At 38.6% G+C, this 23,714-nt stretch overlaps 1 protein-coding gene across 7 annotated transcripts in view; it reads right to left on the bottom strand.

The window, feature by feature from the left end:
* Positions 1-23,714, bottom strand: part of ATP2B2 (ATPase plasma membrane Ca2+ transporting 2) — a 432,242-nt gene that overhangs the window by 307,131 nt on the left and 101,397 nt on the right. For all 7 annotated transcript variants that reach the window (XR_005103974.1, XR_005103975.1, XM_037385876.1 and 4 more), the window contains exon 2: positions 14,319-14,370. The gene's annotated coding sequence lies outside the window, so the exon portion shown is untranslated. The remainder of the gene's footprint in view (positions 1-14,318; positions 14,371-23,714) is intronic.

Genomic DNA, 23,714 nt, shown 5'->3' with positions numbered 1-23,714 from the left:
GCTTGATTTATTTCACAAGGAGACTGCATTAACATATGGTTCGGCCACCCTATATTGTTCACCCCTCTAACACTTGAGCATATACCTCCAACAATAAAGAGAGAATCGGCGGGGGAGGGGGGAAATGCAGAACCATCAGCTGCAGGTGGGTGTAAACTTACCCGTGAATCCCTTAACCCCCAGCATTCACAGCTGAACTGCGTAGGAGTGGTCCCAAGAGTAAGGAGGTTACTCTCAGTTGTAACGTGGGTTTTTTAACTCACCTGCTCAAAAGAGAGGCTATAGCAGTGCCTGCAGCAGGGGGGGTGGGGGGGGTGGGTGGGCCTGGGGTATGAGGAAAACTTCTGTAATAAAAAGAATTGGGTTGTACAGGTTAACAATGTTTTTCATTAGAAAAATGGTCTTAATAAACAATGCACAAGCTGTGACATAGCTATGGGCTAAAAGCTTGGGAACTTCAAAAAGCTGCTGTCGGGGGGCTCCTACTGGAAAGCCGGGGGCAGACCAGGGGACAGCCGAGAGCAGCTCCCCGTCCTGTACAAAGGCACACACTTGCCAAAGCCATGGAGTGTGGAAATAAGATAGCTTTTGGGGGATTTAAATGGTGGCCGGGGGAAGAGAGCACATTTCTGTTAGTTAATGATTTTGACAGCCTATCACCATCAGTTTCTTTAAAGCAACCCACACAAAGAGCCCGCTGAGGTGGCTACACGCTGCCGTGCCTGGGCACACGCGTATTAAAGAAACCTCCGTGCAATGCATGGTCAGAAGCGTCACGATTTCAGCAAGGTGGAATCTCTCTGCCAGTGGAACAGCATTTACCTCTGCCTAATGAAATTCAAGTCAAGTTACTACCAAAGACCAGAATGAGATGATTTATGCCATGGCAAAACAAGAATGATAATAATAAAAAAATATATTGTCGTGACAGGAGCACACAGTGAACTACTTTCCTTGGAGCAATTTTATTCCTTGCATCGCTGCATGGTGCCGACTATACTACTTCACTGAATGGATCACCATGTGAAGTGGCCCATTACACATTTTCTCGCCCCAAACTCCCTAAGTCTAAAACCAGGCTGTTAATTAAGAAAAGCTAAGGGAAATAAATAGCAGGGGTCTGCCACAGGCTGCTCAACCAGGAAGACCAAGCAGATGAGCCCCTCTACAGACAGACAGGAGCAGCCTCGTGTTCACAAGCCCTGGTCCTCATGGGGGGTTTCAACCACCCCAGTATCCGTTGGAGGGACAACACAGCAGGGCACAGGTAATCCAGGACGTTCCTGGAATGCGTTGACAATAACTGCCTTCTCCAAGTGATAGAGGAGCCAACGAGGAGAGGTGCTATGCTGGACCTTGTTCTCACCAGTGAGGGGCTGGTGGGGCCGTGAAGGTCAAGGGCAGCCTTGGATGCAGTGACCATGAAGTGGCGGAGTTCAGGACCCTTAGGGCAGTGAGGAGGGTGCACATTACCCTGGAATTGAGGAGAGCAGACTTCAGCCTCTTCAGGGATCTGCTTGGTAGAGTACCAAGGGATAAAGCCCTGGAGGGAAGAGGGGCCCAAGAGAGCTGAGGAATATTAAAGGATCACCTCCTCCAGTCTCAGGAACCACCCATCCCAACAAAGAGGAAGTCAAGCAAAACCACCAGGAGGCCTGCATGGATAAACAAGGAGCTCCTGGACCATCTCAAACACAAAAAGGAAGCCTACAGAGGGTGGAAGCAAGGACAGGTGGCCTGGGAGCAACACAGAGAAATAGACCAAGCAGCCAGGGACTAGGCTAGGAAAGCTAAAGCCCTGATGGAATTACATCTGGCCAGGAACATCAAGGGCAACAAGAAAAGCTTCTATATGTATGTTGGTGATTAAAGGAAAACTAGCCAAAATGTGGGCCCTCTCCAGAAGGAAACGGGAGACCTGGTCACTCAGGACATGGAGAAGGCTGAGGTACTCATCGAGTACCTCAGGTTTTTGCCTAGGCCTCCACCAGCAAGTGCTCCAGCCACACCACCCATGTTGCAGAAGCCAAAGGCAGGGACTGGGAGAATGAACTGCCCGCTATAGGAGAAGATCAGGTTCAAGACTAAGGAACCTGAAGGTGTGCAAGCCCACAGGACCTGATGAAATACATCTGTGGGTCCTGAGGGAACTGGTGGATGAAGTGGCTAAGACACTAGCCATCATATTTGAGAAGTCATGGCAGTCTGGGGAAGTTCCCACTCACTGAAAAAAGAAAGGGAAATAAAGAAGACCCAGGGAAATACAGGCCAGTCAGTCTCACCTCTGCCTGGCAAGATCATAGAGCAGATCCTCCTGGAAACTATGCTAAGGCACATGGAAAATAAGGAGGTGATTGGTGACAGCCAACATGACTTCATTAAGGGCAAATCATACCTGACAAATCTGGTGGCCTTCTACAACACAGTTACAGCGCTGATGGATGAGGGAAGAGCAACTGTCATCACCTACCTGGACGTGTGCAAAGTATTTGACACTGGCTCACATGACACCCTTGCCTCTTAATTGGAAAGATGTGGATTTGATGGATGGACCACGCCAGGCTGTGTGGTGTGGTCAACACACTGGAAGGAAGGGATGCCATCCAGAGGGACCTTGACAGGCTTGAGAGGTAGGCCCATGCAAACCACGTGAGGTTCAACAAGGCCAAGTGTAAAGTCCTGCATGTCTGTTGGGGCACCTCCAAGCACAAATACAGGCTGGGTGAGAGAATTAATTGAGAGCAGCCCTGAGGAGAAAGACTTGGGGGTGTTGGTGGATGAGAAGCTCAACGTGGCCTGGCAATGTGCACTTGCAGGCCAGAAAGCCAACCGTATCCTGGGCTGTATCAAAGGCAGAGTGGCCAGCAGGTTGAGGGAGATGATCTTCCCCCTCTACTCCATTCTTGTAAGAACCCACCCACAGCGCTGCATCCAGCTCTGGGGCTCCCAACACAAGAAGGACATGGACCTGTTGGAGCGAGTCCATAGGAGGCCACGAAGACGACCAGAGGGCTGGAGCAGCTCGCCTGTGAAGACGGGCTGAGAGAGCTGGGGTTGTTCAGCCTGGAGAAGGGAAGGCTCTGGGCAGACCTTACAGCACCTGCCAGTACCCCAGGGGGCCACAGAAAAGCTGGAGAGGGACTTTTTACAAGGGCAGGTAGTAATAGGACAAGGGGGAATGGCTTTAAACTAAAAGGGGCTAGACTTAAGATTAGATATTAGGAAGAAATCCTTCCCTGTGAGGGCGGCGAGGCGCTGGCCCAGGCTGCCCAGAGCAGCTGTGGGTGCCCCATCCCTGGCAGTGCCCAAGGCCAGGCTGGACGGGGCTGGGAGCAGCCTGGGCAGGGGGGTGGTGGCCCTGCCCATGTCAGAGGGGTGGAACTGGGTGATCTTTAAGGTCCCTTCCAGCCCAAACCAGTCTATGATTCCATAAAAATACACTTTAATAAACAAATAGGTTACATGAATACAAAATGTAGAGGGGATATTTAAAAATTCATCAAGATCAAAAGCAGGAATAATGAGTTAAATTAGGAAAACCATATTAAAGTGCCTGTTTTGAATATCTGAAAACTAAAACTTTGAAAATGTACTGTTTCAGGGAAAATTCTGTGGTGGCAGGAAGATACTCCCAATGAAACTTAAAAGTTTTTTCTTAACTTCAGCAATTCACTAACAAATCATCATTAAAGTCTTGATCCCTGGGGCATCTTAGAAGCACTTTTGCAGCATTAATAATAGGCCATTTAATTCCCCCAGTTGATTTCTAATTTCTAATTAGGTTTTAATTCATGATATAATTTAACTTTTCATTTTGATAGCCTGTATTCTTAAGGAAATAGGAATTTATCTTCCTAAACTAAAAGTTTTTACAGTCAAGATTGCTGCATTATGGTGTTCTTTCTGATTGTTTCCTATTTTCCTCAAACTGTTCTACAATATATCAAAGTGTTTATTACTGAAACATTCTGGTTTGCCCATATCTGCTTATTCTTCTCAGCTGGCAACGGCTTGATTTTGGAAATGTTTCATCTCTAAGGCCAGAGTTGGTAATGTTCCATGAATTAGTATCTCAAGCCACATCAAAAGATCCTCTATACCAGGAACTGTCTTAAAACAGTCTTTCAGAGTCTCAACATGGAACATTGCATAAACTCCTCATTCCACTGCATATCACTAAAGAGACAAGGTACAGTTAACAAGGGCTTATTGTCCTTAACTTGACTTCTAGCTATGGACTGCTGCAGTACTTGACTCTCGTAAGGTTTCTACAGGATAGCTTCTTCTATTGCCAAACTAAAAAAAAAAAAAAAAACAAAAAACCAACACCAAAACAAACAAAAAAACCCACACAACACAGAACACCAAACGAAAAAAAACAAGCAAAAACAAACTAAAAAAAACAACCACCAAAAAAACCCACAGAAACCTGCTGCTTTTTCATTATGATTCTTATTCCATTTTCTACTGCATCAGGTGTAAGGTTGCTAGCTTGGTACACCTATCTCCATGATCTCTTGTGATCTTAAACAGACCAGAACAAGAACTAGAATCAGGGTAGAAGTAGTAGTGGAGTAGAACAGAACAAGGGAAGAATTAGGGTAAAATTGGAGTTAGAATAGAACAGAATTTCTCATCAGTGCACCTCCACCTGCAATGCAGCACACTCCTAGCTCTCCCTCTGTGATTCTGGCTGCAGCAGCAATCTGCCAGGGAGCGATCAGCTACACCCTGGGAAACGTCCTCCTGCACCAAGCCATTTGGTCATTGGAGAAACATTTCAGGATCCTCCCAGCTGCCCAGGCCGGGGAGAAGAGAAATGGCATTGGGAAATGTTATTCTTTTGGTTCTTCGTCAAATAAAGTCTGAGTTTATGCCTTATGCCCAGTAGATTTTCCTGTCATGTTCCAGTTTAATTTGTTTTTGTTCTAAATGTCAGCAAAAGACAGAGTTAAGCAAGAAAAAATTACAAGATTTTTTCTCTATGACATACAGCACTGCCTGGATGGGATTGACAGGTGATATAACACTCAGATATTTGTTCTGACCCACAAAGGTTAAAAAGCATCGTTTCATTGCAGTGTTAGCGTTTTCAATTGTACCAAACCTTCACATCAATGCATGTAAAAGAAATCGATTGCAATTTTTTCAGTTCATATTTTTGAAAAGGCAGTATACATTCTTCATGCTAAAAGATATGTTGTTTTTCTTCAGTTTACTGATCTCAAAATAAGCAAACATGACGACAATCTGATTTTGTCTGCCACAAAACAAAGAGCATATTCAGTTTGCATCATCTAGCTAAAACCTGTTGTGGTTATAATTTGAATTTAAACTTACATAGCATGGTCATTACCAAAAAAACAATTCCCCACTTGTAATCTACCATTAGAAGACCCCAAAGAAATAAACATTGTCATTTCAGCTTTCCTTTTACTTTGCTCGAAAGGATTTTGAAAGACCAGATGAAAAGTATTCCTTCCAAATAAACTGAAGATTTTAAACAAATCAAAGAATACTTCCAGACACCTTTCTTTCACTCATACCTTAATAAAGCTCTCTGAATAAAGAAAACTTAAAAGGAGATAAATAGTGTCTTTGGGGATAAAGAATTAGGGAAGGGCTCTAAGCATTACAAAATGATACTAGTGTTTCATTTCAATTGGTCTTATCTACTTAATCATTAAAAAAAAGGCTTGACTTTCTTCTTCAGGGAAGGGAATAAAATATCATTTCAGAAGATGACATAACCATTTCAGTTTAATAACACATATGTAAATACGAAATGTGTAGATAATGCAATTTGTACAAAAATTTAAAAAACATTGCTCCTCATCATTGAATTCAAAATAATCAGCATATTCTGCTGAAGACTCAATTAAAAAGCAATAGTCTGAATTTATCACTCAGTTGTAAGTATCAGTTCAGTTTGCAATCAAAACAATATAAATCTGCAGTAAACAGCTAAATCATTCTGGAAGAGAAAGTTCAACCCCAACAGCAACAGAAAAGCCAGAACACTTTGATACCTCTCCAAAATCAAGAATATTTGGTACAACATATAATGTCTGAACAAACCATTTTAACTGGTCAAAATTTATAATAACCAAGAGGCACAATGAAAAAATATATAGTTATTTGGTTACTACATGTTACAAATTATTGCTTAATAATTATATTAACTTTTTTTTAGTGGGAGATGGGAAAGGTCTGTCAGACCACGATACTGATGAAAATTTCCTAATCAAGCTTGACAGGTAACCAAGTAAACAGATTGACAGATAGACAGAAATTGCACATGCCTCATTTCCTTTAAAAATAACAGACTAAAAATAAGGTCATACTAATAATTATCACTACATCTATTATAGTGACTATTACAGCATCCACAGACTTTGACATGACGTGCACTTGACAGAAAACCAGTGAAACCAGAGAACATAGCACCCCAGAGGGCACAGGAAAACCAAATGGAATCAAGTAAGAGCATCTGTCTCCCCTACTTTTATTACTTCATTAATGTCTTACAGGTGTCCTGACCACTGGAGAGTTTCAACAGCGTAAAGAAGCTCGTGGGTGTGAGTTCCTTTACCCAGTTGAAGTCAATCAAGGAAGAAAGTGCAAAGATGGGGACAGCAGGGCAAGGAATGAAGACAGGCTTTTAAAACCTGGTAAACTTAGTTCTGGCTTTTCAGACCCAAGCCTAGCAGCTGCTCCAAAACATCAGCTGAGGGGGGGACAGCCAGCTATGTCAAAGCCAGGGAAAGTTGCCCCATGTTGTCCCAGGAAGCCCCTGCACAGCAGCAGGCTCTGGAAACGCAGAGCCCCGCAGCCTGCAGGACACGGCTGTTGCTCCCAGATTCAAGCAGTGCCCTAAGCGGTAACAGACTTGATTTCACTGTTTTCCTGTCCTCTCCCGTAAGTTCCTGTTCATTATTTTCCTATTTTCTATTTGGCATATAGGGATAGTATAATACCAAGTTTGAACTAGATTTCTCCATGACTATAAAAATATTTTTGATTAAACAGATGTCAGCAAAATTTTATGGAGTGAAAATTGAGTAACAGATGGTGAGGTCTGCAGAGTTCAAAGAGGCTGTAGTTTTTAAAAAGGAAATTTGACTAAAAAGTATTTTGCTGGAAATATTGAGGCAGTGTTTAAGCAAATGTAGAAGTATTCTTACTTGATAGAAAATAGTACGTTTAAAAAAAAAAACTAAGAAAATAGAGATATTCATGCCATAAACCTCAGACCATTAAAAAAGGGATTTTATTCTGCTTTCTTTTTACTGAATACAGCTTTTCATCCATGACATCAATTTTCTTAAAGAAAAATAATATACTTCATGGGGGAGAAAAAACTCCAACTACCAAACCAAAAATAACAATGACCTCAATTAAGGATCCTGGACAAAATACATCCTTTATGTGACACATAAGTTACTGTGAAAGCAAGTTTAGGAACACTTAACCAAAGATAATAACTGTCTGTTGTTTGGGATAACTATTTATCACAAACTATTAAAGTATTAAACATAATCGCAAAAAATGGTATATGCCCTATAGGAAATGAGACTGAGAAGGATTATAATCCCTGACTACCATTAATGTATCACCTCTTTTCCAGCTTTAGCACTTGGAATGGTTGGAAAACACGGCCACCAGTGGAATACAGACAGAAAGTCAATGAAATGAAAAGAACAGTATAAATATTATTATAACGTAGTATGATTTCTCTCCCTATTCCTATGGCTCTCAAGTCTTTTTTTCAAGGTGGTACTTCAAACATCTTATTAAATCATTGGGGAAAAAAACTAAAAGGCAAGTAATAGTTTCAAATTCATGACCAGGTTCATTCTGCATCAAAAAGAAAGCTACAGTACCCTATGGAATAGCAGTCAGTGAGCTGCTTTAAATGCCCATGGGGAAAGGCTTTGAGAAACATAATTGTTTCAGAGTACTTAACCACGTGGAAAAGAGCTACCTGTTCTGCACCCAGGTCAGTTCACCGCTAAGAGACAACCCACAGTACCTACACGACATTGATATTTTCATTGCAGGCACAGAAGCAGGGAGGAGTCACGGCCGAGATGCTTGCCCAGAGAAGAGCCGAGAGCCCCACTCCCACCTGCACACTGTACCAGCCAGTGCAGCTGTGCTGCATCAACGACGCTCAGCTTCGCCCAGTGCAGTGCACTCCTTACCTCCCCTACCAAAAGCCAGCTGGACGCCAGTTCTGACTCTGACCTGATCCTGGTGCAGCACAACTCAGAGTTTTGGTAACGTCTTAGACTAGCATTAAGTACACGCTGATGTTACCAGTAGTAAAACGATGATGAACACATTATTAGACAGGTATTTTTGATCTTGCATCTTAACTTCTCAGTGGTGACATCTACCAGATGCTTAAATGATGCTGTCTAGATTCCCGAGGCATATAGCCTTACAAAGACATGGAAGCAGCTGTATCCTCACACTTCAGAAGTGCCATGCATTTTTCAGGAAGTGCTGAAATAAACTATAAACCCTCAAGACTGTGAATCCAGAACCATTTCTTCCAATTAATCAGCAGTAACGTTTATGGTTTATGAACTAAGATCATGTCTTATTAGTGGGTTTAGACTTTTTGTACAGGTACAAGCTATCCAGAGCCAATGTTTCACTTTTAGTAGTTATCCACCATTCCTTCCTCTGTACTGATTAATTCATCAGCCACATCCAGGTATGAACACTGGTTCAGAGACAACAAAAAAACACATAAAAGTTCTTGGATTCATATTACTACCAGAGTATTTAGGGTCATGTTTAGTACAGCCCTCCAGCCTTCCCAAGGAAAAGAAATATTTGGTAACTGATCAGACTCAAGCATCTTGAAACCACATAAATATTGTCTAAAATATTTTCACATTCAGTGCATTTAAACCTAGCAATTTAAAAAAGCACCAAAAAGAAACACTGAGGGGAGGTGGGTGTTAATTACTCCTATTTACAGGCTTCTTTTAGCAGTTTTCCATATCAGTTAAAATTGAAATCGTATCTTATTTTCAGTGATTCAAAAATCAAGTCAAGTGACAGAAATTCATCAGACAAATGAGAAACTACCTTTCCAGAGATGCAAAAGAAAATGCAGTTTACACATTTCAGGCATCATCTTTTACAGCTATTCTTTTCTGTTCTGAAGGCAAACACAATGATCAATCTACCAAAAATCCTGAAATAATTACCCAAATATTTCCTCTTTACCTTCAACTGTTCAAGGATTCTGTAGTTTTCCAAAGAACTCCTAAACACGGGACATTATGGTTTTTTAAGTATTCAGTGTTAATGGCATGAAAATATAACTCCAAATTTTAAAAGGAATTTTCAAAAGCTTGACCCAAACTGACAACCTTGGTTAAGATTTTCATTTCTGGGTACTTCAGATAAAATGGCTGAGGACTTATAAAGAGGAGAAACCAGTTTTACAGCAGGGAGAAGGACAGTATTTTAAGTTGTGATAAAATTCTCAAATATAAATGCCCCAAGTTAAGGTGCCAGGGTGTTCCTTGTGTATATTTTAAAGGAAGACCCACAGTGTACGAGATAATGCCAATACTACAATTGAGCTGATGGCACAAGGAATGATCATCAAATTTACATGAAAACTATATTTAAGCTCTACACAAGAGGCAGGTCCAGTATTTGGAAATATCCTATGGAAGGTCTCATTCTTACCAGTGCTGATGCTGAAGGAAGCATTCATAATTCTCTCTCTTACACCTGAATCTGTCAGCTGCACTTCTGGACTAACCTGTCCACCCCTGTGTTTTGGCTTTTGACAGCCACCAAAATACCTCCCCCAGTGCCACAGTCCCCTCCGGCATTGCACTAGGGTACAAAGCAGATTAAAGTTTTTTAGTGAGTGGACCTGGGAGAGTACACATGGGCAGGGGATTCAAAATAAAAAAATAAAAAAAATTAATTAGCTTTTATCTTACGGGGAGAAACCTGCTATATAGGAGAGAGAAGAATGGAAATAACTTTAAAGATCAGCATATTGTAGCAGTTCTCTAAATTTTGCAGTAAGAAGTGTTAACACTCATCCTTGCTTGTTTTCTGACATGCTTTAGGATTCACTGTGAATGTGGGAAGGGAAATCATTTGACCTCTTGAAGAGAAGGAAAAGGTCACTGTGAAGGTCGTGTCTGGAGAGAGATCACTTCTCCATATTCAGTGTCAATGTTACGGGGCCTTGGTCCAATTTCTCAGGGCCAAACCTGGGAACTACCAGTGTCGTTTATTATGAAATGACACAAGGCTTTTGCCTACAGGAAAAGAAAGGAAGTTCTGTAAGATTGTACAAAGCGTACAAAAAGTACAATCTTATGGAACTTTCTTTTTTTCTGCAGTGAAAGGCAGAAAAAGTCCATCTAAAAATACAAGATCATTTGCAAATGGATAAAGGAGGAAATTTCTATCAATATGCATAACAGTCCCAAAATTGAATTAATTTACTTAGAAATAATAATAACTTGTTAAAAGCATCATTTTAAGGACACCTTAATGAGTGATTGTCATCATGCTGCAACAAGAAGTTTCCGAAGAGCTGCCTATTGAACATTTTCACTAACAAATTATTGTTCAGATAAAATACAATGTCCATCCTGCACAATATTTGTACTGGAGAGCATAGTACACTGGAGAGATACTATTCTCAGTCAATAATAATAATTTGTAAATTATGTGGGGGTTAAATCAGTCAATTGTTAGAGTTTGGTGTCGATAAACTTTTGAATAATGCAAACCTCAACTGACTTTTTTTTTTTTTTTTCTGACTTACACCAATACTATACTTATTACTGAGTGGGTAGCTCTATCTTTGATGAGAATTTATGCCCTTTTGAACTACTGGTGTAACCGCATTGGTGGCTAATGGACATGAGCAAACACGCCGTTAGGCAGGACTGCATTATCTGCATACAGAAATTTAGGGCAGACCCCAGATATTTTCACAGAGGATGCTGTACACTTTTTTTGGTTTTTTTCCTAATTTACAGGACACTGTTCTGTGCCTTGGGAATGTCAGCAGATTTCTGCAAGTGCTACAATATTTGTACAATACAATACAGCTCATTACCACTGTTGACACTCTCCAAGACATGCATGTCACAAGGAAACAAGCAAACTGTCTCACAAAATGCAGCTTCGCATTAAACGCCTTCTCTAATGGAAGCTGAAAAACACCCCACGCTATTCAAGATGATCATTAAAAAAAGAAACCAGTTAAAATCAGTCTGATTAATTGCTCTACTTTGCCAATTTGATAAACTTGCAGTCACTTCTCTGTCCCCCCTTCATTGGCTTGATCTACTTTGTAAATTAATCTAATTAAGAACACCTGCAATCAAAAGCCCCTTACTCTTACTTATGCACAGCATTTTTTAAAAGGTCAATTAAGAAAAAACATATTGCCACAAGAAGCATTTCTGGGATACAAGGCAGGCATACAAGAGGAGGCATATTCAGTAAATATAGGAACCACCCCCTGCACTCTCCAGTGTTTCTTTCCCACTCTATTCAGTAATATAAACTGCATTCTTTAAGAGAATTCTAATAAAAAATTACAGCAGACAAAAGATGACAAATTATTCAAAGTAATTGCAATCCCCAAACCACACTAATCAGATAAACCATACATCAGAAGGTGAATAACGATGCCAGGTTCGATACCATAGGTATCTGAAAATAAACAGAGGACTTCACAAATGAAGCTTGGTATTTTTATACCGCAATAGAAGCATGTAAACTGATAAAAAAAATTCGGAAAAATAAAGTTCAATATCATCTATAGGGGATATATTTTAGATAATAAAAAAATATTTGTATTTACAAGTCTAGATGTAGAACTCACCCTTGATTCACAACTGATAAAAAATTTATTTATATTTGCACCAGTTCTTCACGCAGGACATAACTCTTTGCAAATACAGTACAAATACAAAAGCTGCACTGCAGTAATTTTTAAAGTCTGAACTGTAAACTGATTTTCTTTTTAAAAACTAGTTGTACTGGTAGCTTTAATTGATCTCTCTTATTGCTGTTTCATCCTAATTTTTTCTTGTGAACATAAATTAGAAACAAAAGAGCCAAACAATTTTATCTACTATGCAGATTTGTTGATACTAGATTTGAAATAACTTTTCACAAAGTATTTTGTGTGCAGAATTTTCAATACTTGCTTTAATCATCATTTTCTCCCTCTCAAAACCATTACAGAAAGATTGGACAACATACAATGATTTTTTTCCATTAAAATCAGAAAAGTTATGGTTTAGTTTGTTTAGTTTACTAAACTAAAAGTATGGTTTAGTTATCATCTTGATAAAAGTTAGAATGTGTTTTAAAAAGTTAGAATGACTATAATACTGTCACAGACTTTCCTAATTCATAAAACAATTTGCATTAGTAAAATTTAACCATAAGCCCTTGACATTACAATGGGTTCTTGTATTTTCTGTAAAAAATATTTTAGCTAAACTATTCCAGGCTTGGGGCCTTATGCAGTAATTGCTTAAAGAAAAATCATGAACCCCTGCTTTAGAGAACATCTACAAAGCTTGCAGTAGATTACTGCTAGATGGACTCTAAAATGAAAGACACTTCTATCATGCCTTGGAGTGCAAAGTATCAGTCCAATACTTCACAACTAAGCATGTACAAAAGTGAAATTATTAATGGAGCCATTAACTGTCTATCTGGAGCTCCCAGATTAATTAAATTGGCAGAGTCAGTGCTAAGATCCTCACAGCCTTTCCAAACCTCCAGCAAACATCAGCAAAATTGTAGAACTGCTCCAAATATCACTATGTTGTACAGAAGACCATGGAAAAAACTCATACATTACATGGAAAAGTTGCTAGAATGAGGGAAAAATGTATAAAACAAACCAAAATCTGGAAACAGAAACTTCGGCACTGAAAGACCTGACAGATGTTAAGCTTTTGTTCTTGCATTAACTCTTATTCCAGAGTGATGAATAATTAAATGTTATATGCAATTGAGCAAGGGCTTGTCCTTGGTCCCGATCTGCAAAGATGTACATCAACTTTTACCACTGGCTGTTCAAGACCCTGCAAGCCAAACTGCTCCCACGGGTAAGTGTGCTTATTAAGAAGCCGATGAATATGCCAGGATTAAACATTTTTACTCAGGAAGCAGCAGTACATTTATGAATGTGACTGGACGCTCAGAAATACCAAGAAGCAACTTCACTGCATGTGTCTATTGATTACCTTGACAGCTTAACAAGACAGACTTCCAATGGCTGACTGAACTTAAGTGAACTAGGGAAGAAGATTAAAAGACTGTGTCCCTTAAAGCCCTGGCCACTCCTCTGACATCTCTAATCCCATCAGCTAGGGAGAGTTCTTCATTAACTTCTGGTCTCAGAGGTAGAGGTCACCGAGTAGCACAGACATCCTTTGGTAGGTAAGGAAGAACTTACAAGGTAAGAGAGGGGAAGAAAAAAAAAAAAGGAAAAATAAAAGAGGGAGTGGAACCACATGAGGATTCCTGCTACTTCCAGTAAAAAGCAAAAGGAAAAATAACTATTTAAAAAATATGTACCAGTAAACCCAGAAATACAGAAGGTGTTTTCTACTTAGCAGCTCAAAAAAGAACAGAACATAGTTGGAAACCATTTGATAAATGTGAGGCTTAATTCCAAAATCTGGTTTATTTTCATGTCATATCCATAATAAAAGTGGTAATTTGCTAATATTTGGAGGAGAAGGGGAACAGAAGAAATGTGTGCTGCTTCGGAGGAGCACAGGGGCTTATTTTGCCTATAGAAAATGAGTTTATGAAATATTTTTAACAGAGTTATTTTAAGAAGCGCCAAAGAGTTGGCAGCCATGGAGAATTACTTAGCATAGATAAAGAGCCTGAAGACATGGAGCCTGGACGAAATAAGATTCACCGGACCCCAAGCTGGGCCCTTTGTTTTACTGTTTGCATGTTGTCATCTGGGGACCAGCCATGAATTAAATAACGCAATGGCATCCTAAACTACAAAAATGGTCCTGTCCTGCACCGTCTGCGATTTTTAACACAACCATTGAAACTTTGAGGCCATTATCAGATTCTTCACAGATTTTTATAACTAATTTTGCACTGGATATTGTGTAAAACTAGAAATTTGTCACTAATTCAGTAGAAAAGATAAAGACTAAATTCATATCAGCATGTTTATGATGATTTAAAGTGACTGACTGACAAAATAATGTAATATCCCCTGGAATGATAACATGTATAACCTAACAAGATGAAATAAGGCTTACCGTGAGCATAGCGCACAGCGTGATGAAATCTTTGTGCCACAGCATTCAAGCCCTAATAAAAATAAAGAAAAAATAGTTTTAATTTCGGAAATATAAATTATGACTAGATATAATGAATGTAAAATCAGACAAAAAAGCAGTCCATTAAAAACATCTGGTTTCATATCAAAACCAAATGGTTTAATTGCACAATTAATAAAATCAATCTTATCTCTTCTGTATTACTTCCTAATTGCAAACTTAAGTCTTAATAAAAAGTAAGACCACACCTTCCAATACAACTGAAGCATTTAAAATTGTCTCGCTCAAAATCAAAATAATAATACATGTACAAGCTATTACTCTTGCTGCCATTTGTAATTATTCTGTAGTAGCACTGAGGTCTATAAGTCTTAAATAGAACTGGTAACATCAATTTGTCTTAAATTAAATATTTTGAAGGGAAAAAGTCTAGTAAATAAATAATGTATAAATCAGGCTATATGAAATATTTACCTCAGTTACTTTTGGAGGACATGAAAAAAACGTATTTTCCTAGAATTACATCAAGAGAAACATCTAGATATCTCTCTGGTTCACGAATTTAAGTACAGAATTACCAAATTTTCAACGAAGAACCTATTTTAAAACCTTCTGGAGATGATTTTAAGCAAGCAGAGATGATGCTGTGAGTGTTTCACATTTGTCAACACACATCTTGATAAGCATACAGCCTCTTTAGTAGATACCATCTTACCTCTAGTCAGGTAATTGTTTCACTCAGCTGTGAGATTTACAGTTACGTGGCAATGACAGTCTCCTAAGAGTTTCAGAATAAATACATTCAACATCAATTTCTCTTTCAGCTTTTCAAAGCGCTACTGGAACGTATCAAAACGATACGCAAACTGCAAGTACATTATGCTATTAACAGCCAAAAAAGAAATTCTTTGAATCTATGAGTTTCACCTTGAACACTGCACACCTGTTCAGGTCAGAAATTAAAAGGATGATACAACTTATTTGAGAGTCAAGGCTAAGTTAGGTAGGTGATACATTGTAAATGAAATTGAAATCTAGCCAAAAGGAAAGGCTAACCCACTCGATAGGTGTACTAGGACATCTAATTACTTACTACAAGTGATCAAAATATCTTTCTTTCATCCTATGCAAACAGAAGTATATTTGCAGTAGTTCCCCAGCAAAACACCTTGCTCCACTACCTGTGCTACCAACATTACTTTTCCACATCTATTCTGGAGATTTCCCATTATGGAAATACATGTAAAGAGCTGGAAACTAGAGCTCTATCATTTCAAATTGCACACGTGATACTGGAGCTAAGCAAAAACAGTCCATCATCTTCATAAACTGGCAATGCAATCTGTACATCAGATACCACGCCAGGCAATTTTTTGAGTAACTCCGAGAATCAAACTAACTGCAAACAGGGAGACATATATGGGGCAATACCTAAATGCACAGCTTTAAAGTACAGCAGGTCTAAACAACTTAAACAGTAGAGATGACAATGATGCTAAGTAAGTTAAATGAGTAAGGAGGAGGACTGCCAGCGCAGGACTTGAAGCAGCACAGACGCAGTCCTAGTAATAGAAATATTTAGTTCTGTTTTGTCTACACCACAGTCCCCAGTGCTCACAATTTGAGGCTCTGGGTGCAAGAAGTGTCTTTCTGCCTAACTGTACAGGTATGTCATTAAACCTCCCACCCCCTTTTGCCTCATCAGTAAAGTACTTCCACTTCTATGAGACTTATTTTGAGTACAAATTCAGAAGATAACGTAGAAGTGCTCAAATACTAGGATGATTAATTCAAATAAATGTCTAATCAGTATTCTCAATATTATTTCTCTGGCTCTATAGACACTCAACATTTTCAGACTGGGAAAGATAACAAAACCGCAGCCCAGGATCATAAAATGGTAAGTCCCAGAGTAATCAATGCTAGCTTTAAAATGCATTGTTACTTTGATCAAGGATTACTTAAGGCTCCATCAGATCAATATTTCTTTATGCTTTCGTCTGGTATTCCCAGAGTTTTGGAAAATTATAGTTAAAGGTACTGTATATTGCTGTAAAATTCCCTGTAGAGGAATTTGATCTGAGAAAGTCAGTCACTCATTAAAAAAATTATATTCATACAAAATTTATTGTTAAATAAAAACCTTTGTGCTTCATTTGTTTCCCTAAATAGCTTAAACCTTTGCTTGAGCAGTATGCCTGCAACCATTCATTTGCTACAGCTGGCTGAGAATATGAATAACCATACAGCAATTGATAATCAAAGAATTTGCTAGAGATAAAAGTTGTTTATTGATTTTTAAGTCTGTTTTCAATGAGAGAAAGGTTTCATCTTCCCAAGTCAACCTGAAGACTGAATTATAAAGAAATTGATGCGAGTTCTTATTTATTCAATATCCTAAAAATTTGGAAGAGTCACAGAGGCAGCAATGGCAGACTCTTCATCAACAAACCAGTTTCTTATGAAAAAGAAAATAGATTCTGTTTAGGGTACAAGGGCACAAGAGAAACCTGATTCTAAAAGAGAAGGGGGGGGGCGGGGAATGAAATGGTTCTTTTGTTCCTAGCTCTGAGATGCTTACCTGTTGCTAAATGTCTTCAGAACTTCATTTTATTAAGAACAAAGAAACAAACAAAACAAAACACAGATACTTCTCTTCATATTTTGGGCTGCTTAAGTGGCTTTACAATGTAAGTCATAGCAGTTACAGTCTACTCCAGCCTACTCCAAGAACTGTATCCCTACCAGGTGTTTCCATAAAACCAGAATGCATCAATACTTCTTGAAAATTATGCAAGAGCAGACCTACGTCTCCAATTTTAATGAAATAAGCAGAGGATGATTGAAGACCAGTTGTAGATACTCAAAAGAAGTATCAGTTGCACACTTACTGATGCCAAATGACACTTGTAAAATATGGCATGGTGCCTTCTTATAAGACTCAGCTCATACACTGTGCATGCTTGTTCATCTGCTGTACCCCACCCAGCCCTAACCTCATCTCAAGTCAGTATTTTCATCCTACTATACTGCTCCTGTGATTTTTTTTGTTTGTTTGTTTGGTGGGGTCTCGTTTGTTTTGGTTTTTAAACACTGATGAATGCTCAGGCAAACAAAGACGGCCTGCAACTATTTTATCATCTAAAACTCACTTGTAATGTTGCAGTTAAACAGATTTTTTAAACTCAATCTTGGAGATGATTTTGTACTGCTAAAATTATATCATTTATCCAGCATTCTATGGCAATTTAGGAATAGCACTCAGTAGGTTTATTTTTAGTAAGTACCTCATTCACACATTTTGTAGTGCTGCATGGGGATCACTGATCTATATGCATGACTGCAGTGATAAGATCTGGCAACATTCTTTAATAACTGTTTAAACTGTTCTAGTTGTGTGCTTCAAGCAACATACAATTATTCCAACACCTAAAAAGAGCTTTTCCACTTGCAGTATTTTCCACTACTCAATATGTGCACCCTTGCCATCTGATGGTTAAGATTTTCCGTTATTTCCTTTATTTGATTTACTCCTTTACAGTCAATGGGCAAAGCACGTGCAATTAGTTCATAAAAGATAGCTTAAATGTAATTTGCAAAGGCTATATTCAGAGATTCTTATTTTGATGCACAAGTCTATGAGAATCAGGTTGAAAAATATGTTGTCCATCATTACATAATTATATAAATATAGAGAATGGTCTCCATAAAGACAAAAACTTTATTAAAGTTAGAAACATGACATCATTATTTGGCATGATACTGAACAAAGCCAAAATGTATACCGTAGCTTGGACAGATCAAAGTTGCTTTGTATTTTTCAATTTACAACAAATTCCAGTAAGACATGTTCATCGCCGTGTCACTGAATTTCTTTCTACTTTATCTCTAAATGTCCTGGAATGCTCCTGCTATACAGTAACATCTCTTAGGAGAAACAAAATAAATTGAATTTGTTGAAGTTGTCATGGATCTAGATTTTGAATCAAACATAATGCTTTCGTTAACATAAAAGAAGACAGAGCTCTGGGTGAAGCAGGGGTAAAAACACCAGCCAGCTGTATTAGGGCTGCCTCTGGGAGGAAAGGCATCTTGCTGGCCAGTGCTTCCAACTTGTGCAGTGGAAGATACCTCAAAACCCCACGCCATTTGCCTCTTGCACCACAGGTCACATTTACTGATGTTTCAACACTGAATTGAACAAAACTCTAGACCAGGTAAAGCAACATGCCGTTTTTTCTAAAGTGGACACTCTAGCATGTAATATATACAGTACTAGGGCCGTGGCATCAGCAAAAAATCTATCATGAGCTATGCATCTGCAATTCAGGCTGGTAGAGAAAGGAAATCACAACACTTGCAAGTCAGGGAAGACAACAGGAAAGACAAACTATACTGATACTTGGCAAATACATTACCATGGAAGGAGGAGAAATTACTATTTTTTTTTAATTAAATGGATATTGCAAGGGGGTTTGTCTACCACTACCACCCCCCTGCAACAGTGATATATAGCTCTACTACACCTTCAGTTTTTCCACCTTCCATAAATGTAGTATTATCCCAATTTTAGCTTACAATGTGAAACGCATCTCATCCTTCTAATTCCTTGGGATTTCAGTATAAGTAATTATAGCATTACAAAACAAAACTGACAGCCTATGTGTTAGCTCAATATGTCAAAAAGACAGGCAGTAAAGCCTCTCAGTGGCTGTGGTACATCTACTGTCATCTCTCATCAGATGACGAACTGAAAAAGCAGCAAGTGACGGGTTTCCTTGTTCTAGTAAATGAGTCAAGGGTGTTCTTCTAAAGAGGTTGCTCTGTCTCTCAGACAAGACCTAGCTAGAAACGTGAGCTGGAAACACTGCCCCATAGCACTCTCACACAGCAGTCATATATTTTTAAACATGAAAACCTGGTGTTTCCTTTATCAAAGGCACCTTGAGTCACTCCTGAAGCTAGAAAAGGGTTGTAGGCAGTGAACAGGCACACCGCTGCTCTACTTCGTCATGAAAGTAACAGATGCATTATTTAAAATAATCACATTCATTTTACTTGGAGATCTGAGATCACTGATGCTCTCACAGTTGCTCTATTTCATTAGTGACCTAAGCTTCAAGAATGAGAAGACAGCAAAGTTGATGATAAAAGCGTTACTGTACGTCAAACCCACATCTGGAAGTGACTGTGCCTCAAATGCTACCAAAGAGTCTCAACTGAGAGTTCATGATATACTGCCTGCTTCTCTGGGGATGCTTTATCAGTGGAAATGTTACTCTGGTGGAGGGAAAGAAAAAAAAAAGAAAGGTTTGGGCTTGGGGTTTTGTTTGTTTTAATGGGTTTTTCCCTTCATTTCTTTACTTTGTCTTTATTTTAAAGGTGCAGAGTTAGAACAATAAAAAAGGCACTCAACAACTAAGAAACAAATACTGACTTCCATCTACAATCTATTTATACACGCAAGCATTTCAGACAGTGACTATTCTGTATGTTAATTTAAGGCAAGAAATATAAATGGACAACTTTATCCAAGTCATGCAATACATCCAGATGAATTTGATGTTAAAATTCAATTAGGTACAGTTGTGCATTTAGTTGTTGACATATATTGTATTTGGTATGGTTAGTGGTTTAAGACATTAAACTGTATAATCTATTTTATTCAAAGGCCATCTATTTTAGATTTAAAACAGGATAAAAAAATAATCATATAAAGGTCTTTTAAGTGGTATGCTTCTTTGTTCCCCTGAGGTATTCAGTTTTAAAATAAATAATGAAACAGGTATTTAAGATTTAAAGTACTGGAATCAAAGTCATATATTTCAAAAGACTCAAGGTGATGTCTGAGCTTCATTTGCCTGAACATTATTCATATCCCAAGGGGTCAAACTTTTGTTCTTCTGGAATTGTTTTTGTTATAAGAACATTTGGTAGCCCAAACAGCATAGTACCATCTTTACCACAGACATATTAGACATATTTTCTAAATATTCCATTTTATTTCTAACAAATGGGGCTGGATTTGTAGCAGAACTTGAACAATTTCAAACAAAACAAAACAATTACGACACAGCTTCTCTGCAAACTCCTTCACTGTTTGTATTTACCAGCACTTCATAAATTGCAGTTATTACTGAGTCCTTTAATAATTTGGTGCTTTGATTCTAGAAGATTATCTGAGCTAGAAATAAGAACAACTCTATGATGTTACAGAGCTTTACAGCTGTATTCAACACAGACACTAGAACATTTTCTCCCAGAGGTAATTCAGTGATGCAATAAAATTTCTAGGCAGTTTAAGGCTGTATGATAAACACTCGATAAAAACTAGTTCAGAAAGGAACTAGATTATGTCTTATAAAGTCTCAAAAAGTGTAACATGTTTGAAAAATAATTTTTTATTAGAATTTTAGTTTTTTAATTGCTGAAAGCACAAGTCAAGAACTACCAAAATGCTGCTTCTCAGGTATTCCCAGCTAGGAATCACACTTGTCTTAGGCATATAAGGCTTCTTGGCTACTGGCAGTGCTGCCTGTGTGCTCAGCTGGTACTGGGCCAGCAGCAGCAGAGTAGCCAGCTCCCGCATGGCGAACTTCACGCAAAAAGGGAATCAGATGGAGGATCCGCATGTTGCTAGCTACTGCCATCTACCTCTGCTGTAAGCCATCCTTACACTGTGACAGCATGGACGCATTCACACCACATGTCTCATTATGCTAAATCAAACCTGCTATCAGCTATCTGCCAAATGGGGGTGGGGGTGGGGAGTAGGGGCAAAAAAAAAAAAAAAAAAAAAAATGGATTTGTAAACATTTTGGGGAAGAAATGACACGACCATAGGCTATGATGGCTACAAGTAAGACAGACATACTTGCAGCAGACAAAAACAAAAAAAATATCCAAGCAGAGTATAAGAAAATGCATTTGTTGTGTGCTGTGTTACGTAACAGCAATGCCTCCAAGCCTTCTGCGCCACAGCAGAAGCTGTCAACAGGGGTTAAGCAAAACCACAAAGCAAGCAACCTGATTTATCAAAAAAAACCCAAGTTGCTCACTTATCTCAACAAATGACAGGTTTAATGAACACAGCCACTCAACAGAAATTTTCTTTTAGCAAGCAATTTTGAAACAAAACCATTGTGGAAAAGAGAAGCCCATCGTTCTGTCTCAGAAGTCTTAAACTCAACAGCTACAAACGGTTCCATTACCCACAGGGCTTGGATAAGCCACACCTTTGTTTCACCTCATTTACAATTTTTCAACATATTACCACAAAACAAAAGTATAATGCCAAAGTCCAAATATGCTTTCCATTGTAGTCATTATTAACCAGTATGTACTCCTCCCAACTTACTTTTTGTACCGCTTGCCATTGGTACTTCTGAATTTCACTTCCCTAACTGTATAATGATCTCTTCTCCTCAGACATGGCCCCTTTCTCTCCTTTCTACTTAATATATGTAAATGTACAACCAGAATTTTCATAATATCTAAAAAAACTGGATATCAGTTTCTCATTAGAAATCTCTGAAGCAGCTCTGGGAACCTCAGCCTCCCCTTTTAGATTTTGTGAAAAAAAAAACCAAACAAGTAAGTGGTCAAGAAATCTTTGAAACTTTTATCATATAGATGTATATTTTTTTAATTTATTCATGAATATTTTTAAAGATGTTTTTCAGTGGCAGAGGATTTAACACAGTGTTAAATAATAAGTAGTTCAACAGCTTCCCCCACCATGTACTTTTCTCTGCATGTAAATTTTTGGAAGTTATTTCTAAGGCAATAACTCAATATAAAAAGTTTGAGTGTGACAGATGACAAATAACTTCTTCCTGTTTAAGTGCTCCCCCCACAGTACTATTCTAGTCTGTGCAAAATATAAATGACCAGCTGAAGGAAAAAGAAAAAAAAAAGGGGAGGGAGCAGAATTATGAAGTATTTTCATGATAGTCTAGTCAAGAGCATTTGTCAAAGTTTTTCATTAAAATGCACATTTAAGAGAGAATTAATACAATGGTGCTGATTAAAGTACATTTCTTCAAGATTTTCAAAGATTTTCTTAGCAATACATCACTCTTGTCCTCTCCCAAGCAAAAAAAATATGCATTTAGAATTTATGCTAGCTACATTTATTGTAAATACGGTTATGACACTGTAATATAGGAATGCTGCCAGACAGCTCCACGTACACAGAAAGGCCTAATTCCTGCAACGTTCTTTTAGCATAAAGGACTGCAGCAAGTTTAACACAGCGGTCCAGCATGTGCTTAAATGCTGAACTTGGACATGTCTCAAAAGCTCATAGTACTGCAAGCCTTCATGCAAGAAAGATGAATCAACCTTGATATTAAACCCACCAAAGTGTCTAGCAAGGCTGTTAACCTTTTTAGTAATGCAAAGAAAATAGGTTTAATCTACTGCTCTGCTTGCTCCTGTACTAGAGGTTCACAAGGACATCCGCAATTCTGACCGCATCATGGGATAAGCTATGCTATTAAGTGATTTTCTATCATGCTACTACTACTTTCTCAAATATTAAAGGATAGCATGCACTCTCTATGTTGTGCTTCCTTTTTACCTGAATATCACTGGGAAGATTCTCAGCTGATGTGCACAGAAAAATAACTTCATTCCTTTTGAAAGAATCTCTCTCAACCACTGGAGAAAACCATGCACACACGTTAAGTCAACCCTCAAAAGAAAAAGGGCGATAATTCTGTTCTCGTTTAGTTTTGCTGGCTAGTGGAGCGTGCATCCTGCCTTACAAGGGTCATACCCACAGTCAAGCCCTGCCACGGGATAACCTGCAGCTTAGCTAAAAATCTCACAGGAAAGAGCTATAAAGCACTGAAATTACAGCAGTTTGCCAGGCAGGCAGATCCTAACTGTAAGCATCTTACTGTGAATTTCAAACACTAGAAGAACCCCTACCATCTCATACAATGCTTTAACACACCTCCTTTTTATTTTATTCATATACGTTGTTTGAGGGATAGAGTACAAGTGCCTGTCTGCTGGGCACAGCGCAGCACTGTGGGAAGATCTGAGCTCGTCCCAGGGAAAGCACAGGCATACTTGTGTAGTGCTGTTTCAGAGCAATTCATACTCAATAATAAAAACGTATTACTGCTAGTTCCAGAGGTAGCTGAGCTACCCCTGCTTAGCATCCCACTTGCATTTTAGACATAACTAGAGATTTTCACAGTAGGTTTATTAATGAAATTAGGATGTCTGCCTAGACCAAAAGTTTAGGATCACTGAAGGAGTGATTAAAAGAGTTTCTAGAAAGCAATCTGAGCATCCATTCAATGCATCCAAATGTTGTGGATTTGAGAAAGGACTTACAGTTGTTGAACTTTTTCTTACAACTTT

The sequence above is a fragment of the Falco rusticolus genome, chromosome 4, assembly GCF_015220075.1.
Source record: "Falco rusticolus isolate bFalRus1 chromosome 4, bFalRus1.pri, whole genome shotgun sequence".
In the NCBI taxonomy this organism is placed as follows: Eukaryota; Metazoa; Chordata; class Aves; order Falconiformes; family Falconidae; genus Falco; species Falco rusticolus.
Note: the sequence above shows the minus strand (reverse complement) of the source record. Positions and strands in the feature narration are given on the sequence as shown.